The 13702-nt window shown below is 44.7% G+C and overlaps 1 non-coding gene across 1 annotated transcript; it reads left to right on the forward strand.

Annotated features, from left to right (window-relative positions):
• Positions 1-2673: 2673 nt before the first annotated feature.
• On the forward strand, positions 2674-2747 carry Trnat-agu (transfer RNA threonine (anticodon AGU)). Its single transcript has one exon. It is a non-coding gene; the product is annotated as a tRNA-Thr (tRNA).
• The last annotated feature ends 10955 nt before the right edge of the window (positions 2748-13702 follow it).

Here is a 13702-nt window from a genome sequence, read left to right on the forward strand (position 1 = left end):
GTCGTTTTCCGGAGATGCAATTGTAATTAACGGTAAGAACTATAATGATTTTCACTACTGTCATCGTTGGTGACAGTGGGTCCATTATCACATTGTCACGATGGTGACAATGGGCCCATTATCACAAAAGGACGGTACTTAACTTTTAGCAACTTATTTTTGTTCTACAGACGAAGCTAATACAGAAAATGTACCTTCTGACTGTGATTCAGTGCAACTTCCTTTGAATGGCCAAGCTACAAATACAGCAAACGAGGACGAGCCGTTTGTTGATGTGCTAATTTGGCCAAAAATCAACGATGCTGAAAAAAAAAACCCGAAGAAGAAGGTGGAGCAAATGTCCTGTATGGCTACAAGTAGCAAATGGCTAGAGTGGCACAACAAAAAGGAAAATGATAAGAAAGAAAATGCGAAATTTGCCCGAATGGAAAAACGTCGTCTACTGAAGAAGCAAAACCTACTTATACAAAAGGAAAAAAGTAAGAAAAAGAGCAATCGCAAAACTGATTATCAAGTTACGCTTCGGAATTGATTGTTTGTTAATAACTTTTTTTCATTTCAAACAATTTTATTGATAATTTCAAAGATCATTTACGTTGATTCATAATATATACCTACTTGATTCATAACTGTGACGATATATCAAGCTGATCGATAATTGTGGGTTGGTCGAAGAGAGAATACTTGAAAAATAGATTCACCTTCATTATTTGGTAGAAACAATACATTTTCTTGAAAATCAATATGTATTGTTTTATTATTGTTTATCGGCCACTAAACCTGCGATGACGTGACTATTTATTATTTTATGATCAAGTCAAGGATGTTAACGATCATTCAGTAATTTGCGTTCGATCATTTAGTAGTTTGTAAATAACACATTACAGAAGCTGAATTTCAAAATATGTTGTATGGTGGACTTCTAGTGCGAAGGTTTTTCTACAACTTTGCCTAATGGTTCGTTATTAGAATTCAACTAATAACGGAGTTAGAGCGCTAGTTGCAGTAACTTAAACTAAATGATTGGAATTTTGTTATCATTTAGTCTAAGTTACTGAAACTATAGCTATAACTCCGTTACTAGTGGAATTCAAACAACGAACCATTAGACAGAGTTGTAGAAAAACCTTCGCACTAGAAGTCCACCATACAACATATTTTGAAATTCAGCTTCTGGAATGTGTTATTGACAAACTACTAAATGATCGAACGCAAATTTCTGAATGATCGTTAACATCCTTGGATCAAGTCAAGCTGTGCAGTATACCTTAGCCTATTCATATCTGTGGGATGACTGTAGTAAACGTCACATAAAATGACAAGCAGAAGAAAAAAATCATTTCTAGCATACCGGATGGATCGGATGGTGACCAAGGGACAACCTGAGGTTTTGCATGGGAACAGTATACTAGAAGAGTTTCCGCGTCCGATGGTCCCGGTTTCATCAAAGTCGAATCATCCTACGCAAATTTATGCTGAATTATACCTCGACAAAATGTTGCCTATTTCAACCTTTTTGGCTAACCCCGTAGCGGTAATGTTGCTTTTCTCGTGCGTTGTAGGAGTAATATTTTTACCATAACATAACTTTGCCACCATTCTAACGTTACAAAGTGTAACACGATGCAAAAACAAGGAGAAAATAAAACAGAGCACTATTGTCTTGAAAAAATATTGAAAATAAAAATAAATTGGAAATATGAATAAAAAGTAGATGCGAAAAGGGAAGGGGGGTTTGAAGGCATCTTTACCCACGGATAATTTCTATCACACACATTAGTGATTCGGTCAGTTATAAAAGCTAGGTGCGAAAAAATGTATTCGTGACCTTGAAGTCCTAAAGCTGCTATCGTCGCCTCGTACACCGTCTGCCGAAAGCGGAATCGAAAGTAACCATACAGAGTACCAACATAAATATCAACAGAAAGTCATCCAATCGTGCCGACGCTCACTCGCTTGTTTGTAGAAAAACTTCTACCACCTTACTCCTCTGCTCGAAAATAAAAAAAAATGTGCGTTTCAACTGAGACACGTCGCACTGTAGTACGTTCATAGCAATGCGAGCTAGGAAGGCGATAAGCTGTCTCCCGATGAAGACCGATGCTGAAGCACAGAGAACAGACATTTAAGCGAGATTTGATTGGGACTTTGAAAATAAATAAAATGAGATAAAAATTAAGTTAGAAAATAGGGAAATCAAAAATATCACATCAAGCATTTTGCGACAGTTTGTTTGTGATTATCGGGCATAGTAATTCAAATTGAACGTCTGTACTCTGTGGGCAAAGTTTTATTTTTGAAAAGTCGAATATGTGACTCTGGTTGTGCATCCTGTTGTGTACTTCATTCACCTGTATTCAAGTAATGGGGTATGAAACAGGAATGACGATGTGGCGATGGCTGTGATTGATAAAAATCATAATTTATGTATGCCACTTGAACTCAAATGACACTGAATAAGGTTGATAATATTGAATATAACTCGTCGCTTTTTGATGGTTCGCCTTTCGCCAACCGCTCTCGCACTATCTCACATACGAAGAAGTAAGCACGGGCCGCAATTATTGCGTGGAAATGCTTCTACAGGTTGACCTTCTGATGAACTAAAACGTTGGCTGCATACCGACTTTATGAAGAGGAACGGCAATGCTCTACACTAGTCAAGCGCCCAACGGCGCCGTGGCTTAGTTGGTTAAAGCGCCTGTCTAGTAAACAGGAGATCGTGAGTTCGAATCTCGCCGGAGCCTGATTAGCGATATCAACTGTCGCTTATTTTTTCAAAGCACTTGGTTGAATTTAAAATAATTTTTAAATCGTAGTAAAATTTTCTACCAAATATCTTTGTTACTGGAAAATGTGACTAGCATTATTAACAACCATACTGATCTCATACCCATGCAGAGCATGAAGCATTTTTTCATTGCTAATCTTAATCTCAAAGTCTAAGCAGCTTACTTAGCTTTCAAGAACAAAGCAGCACTCGTTCCAACTTGACATTAGACATTACCCACTCGACCGCTTCGAAAGTCGGCTTCCTCAACGAATTGCTGCAACAAATTGTTCCACTGCCGGTCGGTGGTGCTGCTGCTGCTGCTGTTGCGTTGCTAATGCGAGAAATTCGGAAGGTTAACCTTCAATGTTACGAACGAGCCTCAAACGCTCAAACCATAATCCGTTTATACTGGCGCGGCAGCGACGTTTTAGTGAGCTCCCGTCCCCCCGCACCGCATCGCCCCCATTCTCGAGATACTTTTTTGGACAATCATCGTCGATTCCCCGCACAGTCAACAGTCCAGAGCGTTCGCTCATAAAACCGACGACGCGACGTAGAAAACTTTGCACGTTCAAGTAACCAGCAAGAAATAACGACATTTCGCCCCGTACGTTCTATCCGAATCCGATACGATGCTGTCTATGTGTTCATGGTGCTGCGCCGCTAATAAAAATGTTGGCAATGTGCGGCTTTTTTTGTCGGTTTGACATTGAAAAGATTTTCGGCGGATTTAGTCGCCGATTGTCTTGTTATTATTAATCTGTCTGTACTTGCAAGGTACTTAATGGCGCTTGTTGACTTTTCTTCAATCTTTGCTTTCAATTCCGTTGAATGAATTTCCATTCATCGGTAAGATAATAACTGCAAAATTATGAGGTTGGAAGAAAAAAATTAAAAGAATTTAACTAGAATATGAAAAAAAATCTGATTAATCTACTTAGCGATGTTGGTGCCTTTCCCCTGCATTACATATGCCACACAGATAAAAATATGTTGTGATTTTAAATGCATTTTCATGCACATATTTGGAGCATGCAAATAAACGTAACATTCAATCGATCTCACTATTCTTTTAAATCAAAATAAATTTAAACGGTGCTTGCTTGTAAAATTCAATCAAATTTAATTGAGTATCGAATGTTATTTCGTTTGATAGGATGAGCTGCAGTTTTACACGTCGTTGAATTTTCAAAATTATTTGCTGTGCAAAAAAGTGAGTTTTTTAGCGTGTTTTGTGTATAACAATAGTATTTTGACCATTACTTTTAAACACATAGTCTGATTTGGCCAATTTTCAATAACTAACAATGGATTTCTCGTCGAATGGAACCTGTTGCGAGTAAATCGGCAAATGATAAGTGCCCAACATTGTGAACGGTCGAGGGTTCATATATCCTTTTCTATGCTTAGGTAAGACAAAAATAAAGACAAGTTAGGCAAAAATGGGATGAAAGAAAGAAGAGGCCAATAACACACAATACTATAAAAAAGTTAGAAAACACGGTATCCAGGTAGATAAATCAACCCAAAATTTGAGTTCACAGAAATTTTTTAACCAAATCTGGGTAGCGTCCTTTTTTCCCATGATTGTTGTCAAATACATAAAGCAATATGGAAACTTACCTATATCTATGATGGTCGTATACTTCGTGTGGTCCGGAGCAAAACAGAATGTAATGTCTTATTCCAGATTGCTCGTTCTGGCTTGGAAGGCCATGCTGTCGCCACTAGCCAGTCTTCCTGCACGCAGGTCGCACGCGCATCTTCCTCTATTGCACACAGCCAGTGAGTGCGCGGTCTACCCCGGAGCCGACGTCCTCTTCCAGGTTCTCTGCTGAAAATGACTTTTGGTATAGTCTCTTTTCCGGCGTACACACTACATGTCCAGCCCACTGTAATCTGTGGTATTTTATCTGCGCCATTCACCATTTCCCACCACGCCTGCCAAGTATTGAGCACAGTATTTTCCGCTGAAACTCTCCGAGAATTAGACAGTCTGCATTAAAAGATGCAGACGTCTATGCTTCATGGCTGTACAAAGTGACTGGACGAATCAACGATATACACAGAGCTAGTTTTGTCCGTGTCTGTAGATTGCGAGACTTAAGCTGGCTACGCAAACTGTAGAAAGTCCTACTTGCAGCTTCAACACGTCTTTTCACCTCGCGGTTAATGTCATTATCACATGTAACGAGTCTTCCAAGATATATGATTTCGTCGACAACGTCAAATCGCACCCCATCTATTTTCACCTCGGGACCAACACCGTTTGGACTGCCACGTTCTCTGCCAGCTCAGCCAAAAAATACTTAGGTTTGACAAAGTTTATGATCAGTCCTATTCTTTCAGTCTCTCGTTTGAAAGGCACGAAAGCCTCTTCCCCTGCTCTGCGATCTACACCAATGATGACGATGTCATCCGCAAAACCAAGGAGCATGTCAGACTTAATGATGATGGTTCCATTTCTTTGCACACCAGATCTTCGAATTGCACCTTCCAGAGCTATGTTGAATAGCAGATTAGAGAGCGCATCGCGATGCATCGCCCTGCTTCGCTCCATCTAACGTCACGAACGAATCAGATGCCTCATCACATATTTTGACGCTTAATTCGGATCCATCCAGCGCCACACGAATCAGGCTAATAAGGTTTGCCGGAAAGACATGTTCTGGCATTGAATGTCACAAGGTCGTTCCGTTTCATTGATTCGCCCTAGCAGCACAATTCAGGTCGATTCTGTTGCAGTATTTAACTTCAATGTGACGAGATTTGGTCGCATATGAGTCACCGTGACTGATATATGACAAGTGTGCTACAAGTGTGGGATACGCTGACTTGAAAGCTACAAACAGATGATGAATGCGCAAGTTGTATTCACGAAGTTTATCGCAGAGTAAATATCTGGTGCATTGTTGATCGCCGACAGTGGCGCCGGGAGTGGGTAGGACAAGCAGGACATGTCCTACGCATGAATGTTCCTGGGTGGGACAGCCAAGGTATTGTCCTACCCATGATTTGTTGTACATATGTTGATATATCATCTAGGTAATAATTTTACCTTACTATCTGATGGGTCTGATTACTAAGTTTACAAAAATATTGCCAAATATTAGGCATTTTGACATATGTAGTTCTGTTCGAAGTCGTTGTCTGGCAAGATCTGTATGTTAGCAAAAGGAGATGTCGCAGTTAGGTGGAGCTTGAACAGTAATCATGAAGGTTTCTGGAATCCAAAAAAAAATATAGTTTTATTTAAGTAATCGGATCCTAAAGCCCTAACTCTTTTATGGTTGCCAACAACGATAGTGCATCGGTCAACCAACGTTATATAGATGCTGATAATAGTCTTAGTCAGCGGTTCTCAACCTGTACCCCTGGGGGTACCTTCGCCGGGCCCAGGGGGTACCTCGGACAAAAATGCATAATGGCGGATTTTAATCAATTTTAATCAAAACTTGTTGATAAAGTTTTAGTTTATTTTTTCTAAATTGTGTACATAATATGCATGTCGATCAGTAACTTAAAGACTATTGAATCATTCTCTCCACAACCACCACAGTGTGGGACAAAAGATCAAAAGGACTGAACGACGAATGAACAAATTTTAAAAACAGAGAGACATGAAGGATCTTTTTTTCGAAAAGCTCAGTTGCTTCGTTGCAAGAGAATTGGAAGCATCCTGCTACGCTTCTCGAAAGCCTCCTTCTAAGCAGCTCGGAGGACTTCTTTCAAGAGGCCCAGAAGCCTCCTTTCAGATGGTTCGGAAACCTACTTTCAAGAGGTTCAGAGGCCTCCTTTCAAGAGGCCCGGAAGCCTCCTTTCAAGAGGCCCGGAAGCCTCCTTTCAAGAGGCCCGGAAGCCTCCTTTCAAGAGGCCCGGAAGCCTCCTTTCAAGAGGCCCGGAAGCCTCCTTTCAAGAGGCCCGGAAGCCTCCTTTCAAGAGGCCCGGAAGCCTCCTTTCAAGAGGCCCGGAAGCCTCCTTTCAAGAGGCCCGGAAGCCTCCTTTCAAGAGGCTTGGAAGCCTTCGCTCAATTGGTTCGAAACCTACTTTCAAGAGGTCCAGAGGCCTCCTTTCAAGAGGCCCGGAAGCCTCCTTTCAAGAGGCCCGGAAGCCTCCTTTCAAGAGGCCCGGAAGCCTCCTTTCAAGAGGCCCGGAAGCCTCTTTTCAAGAGGCCCGGAAGCCTCCTTTCAAGAGGCCTGGAAGCCTCCTTTCAAGAGGACCAGAAGTCTCCTTTCAAGACGACCAGAAGTCTCCTTTCAAGTGGCCCGGAAGCCTCCTTTCAAGAGGCCAGGAAGCCTCCTTTCAAGAGGCCCGGAAGCCTCCTTTCAAGAGGCCCGGAAGCCTCCTTTCAAGAGGCCAGGCTTCCTTTCAAGAGGCCAGGAAGCCTCCTTTCAAGAGGCCAGGAAGCCTCCTTTCAAAGGCCCGAAGCCTCCTTTCAAGAGGCCCGAAGCCTCCTTTCAAGAGGCCCGGAAGCCTCCTTTCAAGAGGCCGGAAGCCTCCTTTCAAGAGGCCCGGAAGCCTCCTTTCAAGAGGCCCGAAGCCTCCTTTCAAGAGGCCAGGAAGCCTCCTTTCAAGAGGCCCAGAAGCCTCGTATTAAGAGGCCAAGAAGCCTCCTTTCAAAAGGCCCGGAAGCCTCCTTTCAAGAGGCCAGGAAGCCTCCTTTCAAGAGGCCCGGAAGCCTCCTTTCAAGAGGCCCGGAAGCCTCCTTTCAAGAGGCCCGGAAGCCTCCTTTCAAGAGGCCAGGAAGCCTCCTTTCAAGAGGCCCAGAGCCTCCTTTCAAGAGGCCAGGAAGCCTCCTTTCAAGAGGCCGGAAGCCTCCTTTCAAGAGGCCCGGAAGCCTCCTTTCAAGAGGCCAGAAGCCTCCTTTCAAGAGGCCCGGAAGCCTCCTTTCAAGAGGCCCGGAAGCCTCCTTTCAAGAGGCCGGAAGCCTCCTTTCAAGAGGCCCAGGCCTCCTTTCAAGAGGCCCGGAAGCTTCCTTTCAAGAGGCCCTGAAGCCTCCTTTCAAGAGGCCCGAAGCCTCCTTTCAAAGGCCCGAAGCCTCCTTTCAAGAGGCCCTGGAAGCCTCCTTTCAAGAGGCCAGAAGCCTCCTTTCAAGAGGCCCGGAAGCCTCCTTTCAAGAGGCCCGGAAGCCTCCTTTCAAGAGGCCCGGAAGCCTCCTTTCAAGAGGCCCAGAAGCCTCCTTTCAAGAGGCCCGGAAGCCTCCTTTCAAGAGGCCAGGAAGCCTCCTTTCAAGAGGCCCGGAAGCCTCCTTTCAAGAGGCCCAGAGCCTCCTTTCAAGAGGCCCGGAAGCCTCCTTTCAAGAGGCCAGGAAAGCCTCCTTTCAAGAGGCCTGAAGCCTCCTTTCAAGAGGCCAGGAAGCCTCCTTTCAAGAGGCCCGGAAGCCTCCTTTCAAGAGGCCCGAAGCCTCCTTTCAAGAGGCCAGAATCCTCCTTTCAAGAGGCCCGGAATCCTCCTTTCAAGAGGCCCGAAGCCTCCTTTCAAGAGGCCCGGAAGCCTCCTTTCAAGAGGCCAGAAGCCTCCTTTCAAGAGGCCAGAAGCCTCCTTTCAAGAGGCCCGGAAGCCTCCTTTCAAGAGGCCCGGAAGCCTCCTTTCAAGAGGCCCGGAAGCCTCCTTTCAAGAGGCCAGAAGCCTCCTTTCAAGAGGCCAGGAAGCCTCCTTTCAAGAGGCCAGGGAGCCTCCTTTCAAGAGGCCAGGAGCCTCCTTTCAAGAGGCCAGGAAGCCTCCTTTCAAGAGGCCCAGAAGCCTCCTTTCAAGAGGCCCGAAGCCTCCTTTCAAGAGGCCCGGAAGCCTCCTTTCAAGAGGCCAGGAAGCCTCCTTTCAAGAGGCCCAGAAGCCTCCTTTCAAGAGGCCCAGAAGCCTCCTTTCAAGAGGCCAGGAAGCCTCCTTTCAAGAGGCCCGGAATCCTCCTTTCAAGAGGCCCGGAAGCCTCCTTTCATAAGGCCCGGAAGCCTCATTTCAAGAGGCTTGGAAGCCTTCGCTCAATTGGTTCGAAACCTACTTTCAAGGGGTTCAGAGGCCTCCTTTCAAGAGGCCCGGAAGCCTCCTTTCAAGAGGCCCGGAAGCCTCCGTTCAAGAGGCCAGAAGCCTCCTTTCAAGAGGCCCAGAGCCCCCTTTCAAGAGGCCCCGAAGCCTCCTTTCAAGAGGCCCGGAAGCCTCCTTTCAAGAGGCCCGGAAGCCTCCTTTCAAGAGGCCCGGAAGCCTCCTTTCAAGAGGCCTGAAGCCTCCTTTCAAGAGGCCCGAAGCCTCCTTTCAAGAGGCCCGGAAGCCTCCTTTCAAGAGGCCAGAAGCCTCCTTTCAAGAGGCCAGGCCTCCTTTCAAGAGGCCAGGAAGCCTCCTTTCAAGAGGCCCGGAAGCCTCCTTTCAAGAGGCCGGAAGCCTCCTTTCAAGAGGCCCAGGCTTCCTTTCAAGAGGCCAGGAAGCCTCCTTTCAAGAGGCCCAGGCCTCCTTTCAAAGGCCAGAAGCCTCCTTTCAAGAGGCCAGGAAGCCTCCTTTCAAGAGGCCAGGCCTCCTTTCAAGAGGCCAGAAGCCTCCTTTCAAGAGGCCAGGAAGCCTCCTTTCAAGAGGCCCGGAAGCCTCCTTTCAAGAGGCCCAGAAGCCTCCTTTCAAGAGGCCCAGAAGCCTCCTTTCAAGAGGCCCGAAGCCTCCTTTCAAGAGGCCAGAAGCCTCCTTTCAAGAGGCCCGGAAGCCTCCTTTCAAGAGGCCAGAAGCCTCCTTTCAAGAGGCCCGGAAGCCTCCTTTCAAGAGGCCAGAAGCCTCCTTTCAAGAGGCCAGGAAGCCTCCTTTCAAGAGGCCCGGAAGCCTCCTTTCAAGAGGCCAGGAAGCCTCCTTTCAAGAGGCCCGGAAGCCTCCTTTCAAGAGGCCAGGAAGCCTCCTTTCAAGAGGCCCGAAGCCTCCTTTCAAGAGGCCAGGAAGCCTCCTTTCAAGAGGCCCGGAATCCTCCTTTCAAGAGGCCCGGAAGCCTCCTTTCAAGAGGCCCAGGAAGCCTCCTTTCAAGAGGCCCGGAAGCCTCCTTTCAAGAGGCCCGGAAGCCTCCTTTCAAGAGGCCCTGGAAGCCTCCTTTCAAGAGGCCCAGAGCCTCCTTTCAAGAGGCCAGGAAGCCTCCTTTCAAGAGGCCCAGAAGCCTCCTTTCAAGAGGCCAGGAAGCCTCCTTTCAAGAGGCCCGAAGCCTCCTTTCAAGAGGCCCCAAGCCTCCTTTCAAGATGTCCGGAAGCCTCTTTTCAAGAGGCCCAGGAGCCTCCTTTCAAGAGGCCCAGGAGCCTCCTTTCAAGAGGCCCGGAAGCCTCCTTTCAAGAGGCCCGGAAGCCTCCTTTCTTTTCAAGAGGCCCAGAGCCTCCTTTCAAGAGGCCCGGAAGCCTCCTTTCAAGAGGCCAGAAGCCTCCTTTCAAGAGGCCCGGAAGCCTCCTTTCAAGAGGCCAGGCCTCCTTTCAAGAGGCCCGGAAGCCTCCTTTCAAGAGGCCCGAAGCCTCCTTTCAAGAGGCCAGGAAGCCTCCTTTCAAGAGGCCCGGAAGCCTCCTTTCAAGAGGCCCGGAAGCCTCCTTTCAAGAGGCCAGGCCTCCTTTCAAGAGGCCAGAAGCCTCCTTTCAAGAGGCCCAGAAGCCTCCTTTCAAGAGGCCCGGAAGCCTCCTTTCAAGAGGCCCGGAAGCCTCCTTTCAAGAGGCCCGGAAGCCTCCTTCCAAGAGGCCCAGAGCCTCCTTTCAAGAGGCCCAGAAGCCTCCTTTCAAGAGGCCAGAAGCCTCCTTTCAAGAGGCCCAGAAGCCTCCTTTCAAGAGGCCCGGAAGCCTCCTTTCAAGAGGCCCAGAAGCCTCCTTTCAAGAGGCCAGAAGCCTCCTTTCAAGAGGCCCGGAAGCCTCCTTTCAAGAGGCCCGGAAGCCTCCTTTCAAGAGGCCCGGAAGCCTCCTTTCAAGAAGCCTGGGAGAGTATTTTTAAAGGCTCAAAAGCCTCTATTCAGGTGGTCCGGAAACATTCTTTCGAAAGGCTCGGAAGCCTCTTTTCAAGGGGTGTAGCGTCCTTTCAAATTGCTAAGTATCTTCTTCTTCTTCTTCTTCTATGGCTCTACATTCCAACTGGAACTTGGCCTGCTTTTCAACTTCTCTATTCTATTAGCATTTCCTCAGTTATTAATTGATAGCTTTCTATGCCCGCCATTGCACAATGGGGAAATCCGATTTCAAAGGTGGAAAAAATTGATAACTTTCTTCACGAACAACTTACAGAAGAGATCAAGAGCTTATTCGAAAGGGAATTTTGCAAAGAATTCAGTGAGTGCTGTTTCGTGGACGTGGAACGCTTCTGTATGTAGTTATTGAGCTCGTTTTGCCCTAATGCCCCATATATCGCGAGTTTCCAAACTATTTGTCATTTTATCTTTAAGACATTGTTCTTAAATTGTGTTTATCTCTTCACTGTGGATCTAAAAAAGGGCACTAAATATACTTTGTTGGTAAAAGTTGGAAATTTAAGGGATTTTGGGGTCAAATAAGCATCAAAGTGCATTTTATGTGCAATTTTCATGAATTCTGTAAAAATAGTAATATTTACAGATAATTGTTGATATCATTGTCCCAATGTGTTGAACAGATATTGACAAATGATTGCCGAGCAAAAATTAATGAAATAAATCGTTTCTCAAATGTTTTATTTGGTTATTTATTGAGTAAAAAACAATTTTTAAATACATTTGAATAGCACCGATGCCAAACATTTCCAAACCATACCCGATAGTACAACTAGACAAGAATAGTCATATGTTATGAGTCTTGATGTGATCATAGATAGGAGGTGATGGGAGATACTCTTTTTTCTTACCTTTTTGCCCAAACTCCCCTATGAAATGATATTGCTCAATGATTTTGAGCAAGGAGATGATGTAGTAATGTTAATTCAATTGATATTTTCCAATGACATAATGAAAATAAGAAATAATCATATAATTCATTAAAAATATTGAATTATAGGAGATTTAGGGGTCATACAGCTCATTTAACGTAACTTTTTATACAAAATAGGATAACTTTTCTCACGAGCGACTCACAGATAAGGTTATGGGCTTATTCGAAAGCGAAGTTTCCAAGAATCAGTGAGTGATGTTTTATAGACATGAGACACTTCTGTGTGTAGTTATTGAGCTGGTTTCGCCCCAATGTCCCATACATCAAAAATTTTCATATTTTGGTACTTTTATCTTTCATTACACTGAAATTCTGTTTTCCTCTTCATTGTAGATCCATACATAGCGCTAGACATGCTTTGTTGGTAAAAGTTGGAAATTTAAGGGATTTAGGGGTCATACAGCACAATAACTACATACAGAAGCGTTCCACGTCCATGAAACAGCACTCACAGCAAAATTCCCTTTCGAATAAGCTCTTGATCTCTTCTATAAGTTGTTCGTGAAGAAAGTTATCAATTTTTTCCACCTTTGAAATCGGATTTCCCCATTGTGCATTGCATGAGTGTGAAAAAATCCTAGATCACTCAGAGAATCTAACTCGCCATCTCCGGATTGGCAATCCTACGCCTTTACTCGCAAGGCTACTGGAGATTGGAGAGTTGCTTAGAATCTTACCTTTAAATGGCTTGAAAGCCGCTTCGGGGGTACCTCAATTGATACAAAAGTGCAAAGGGGTACCTCTCAAGAAAAAGGTTGAGAACCGCTGTGGTCTAACTAACAGGAAAAAGTTCTGTTGAAACCGGAAAAGATTTATCGAAATCTCAGGAAACATCAACATCCCTAAACCCGCAAAAAATCTCCTTTGCAACTCTCTAAAAAAATCTGTGACGATCACACGATTACCTATGAATAGCTACGGTCCAAAGGATTTTTTGAAAGTTTATAAAAAAAGTCCAAGATTTAGTAATAATTACTTGAAACCATTAAAGACTTGGAGAAATTTGTAAAATCCATCCCCTTTGCTGAAAGCTTGTAAAGCTTCTCGAAAATCATAAATATTCCAGGATATGCAATAGTGCGAAAAGATCAAATAGACAAAAAGTGGAAGAGACAAGAATGGCTAAGGCAGGCATTTCTCGAAACAAAAAAACGATATGTATCCTATAGAATGAGCTTTCCTCTATCAGGTAAGGGAATTAGTTTTGGAGAAAAGCACTTGCATTCTTCGCAATCTATGAAACAATGTTTGTTTACAAAATAAGTTACGCCCAAATTGCAAATCAGTCCCGATATGTGTTTTTTTTTCTAGTCGCGAGACAGTGAAGTTGAATAATTAGTGCTTGATGGATCAATAGCCTCGGGTCTCCAATAGTCTTGCGAACAAAGGCGTAGGATTGCCAATCCGGAGATGGCGAGTTTGATTCTCGGTCCGGTCTAGGATGTTTTCGGGTTGGAAACTTTCTCGACACCCTGGGCATACTCATGAAATAGCGGGCATAGAAAAGCTTTTAATTAATAACTAAGGAAATGCTACTAGAATACTAAGTTGAAAAGCAGGCCAAGTTCCAGTTGGAATGTAGAGCCATTGAAGGAGAAGAAGATATATAAAATGTACATGGATTTCTCAACACCTGAACTTTTGCTCAAATCAGCATTTCTCCTATTTGTCCTACCCACGATTTGGAACGTGGATGCGCCTCTGATCGCCGACAAAGGTCTCCGCAAACGGAAGCGGTCTGCTAAACAGAATTCAGAAGATTATCTAGTGGGCGATATTGGGTAATTAGCACAATCGAGTCTCAGCCCTTTCTTGTAGATAGGACATATGAGGCCATCAAGCCAGCTTGATGGCATTTCTTCACCATCTTAAATAATTTCAATCATTTGCGTTGTAACGGAGTATTTCGTAGATTGCATACTGATAGCTGTCATGTATGTCCTTTAACTTTCTTACTTCAACTGCTTTTGGATTACTATTTGGGAATTAATATCAACCCAATTGGAGGTCCAAAATGATAAAGCATGAAAGCAGGAAATGA

The sequence above is a fragment of the Armigeres subalbatus genome, chromosome 3 (genome assembly GCF_024139115.2).
Source record: "Armigeres subalbatus isolate Guangzhou_Male chromosome 3, GZ_Asu_2, whole genome shotgun sequence".
Classification (NCBI taxonomy): domain Eukaryota; kingdom Metazoa; phylum Arthropoda; class Insecta; order Diptera; family Culicidae; genus Armigeres; species Armigeres subalbatus.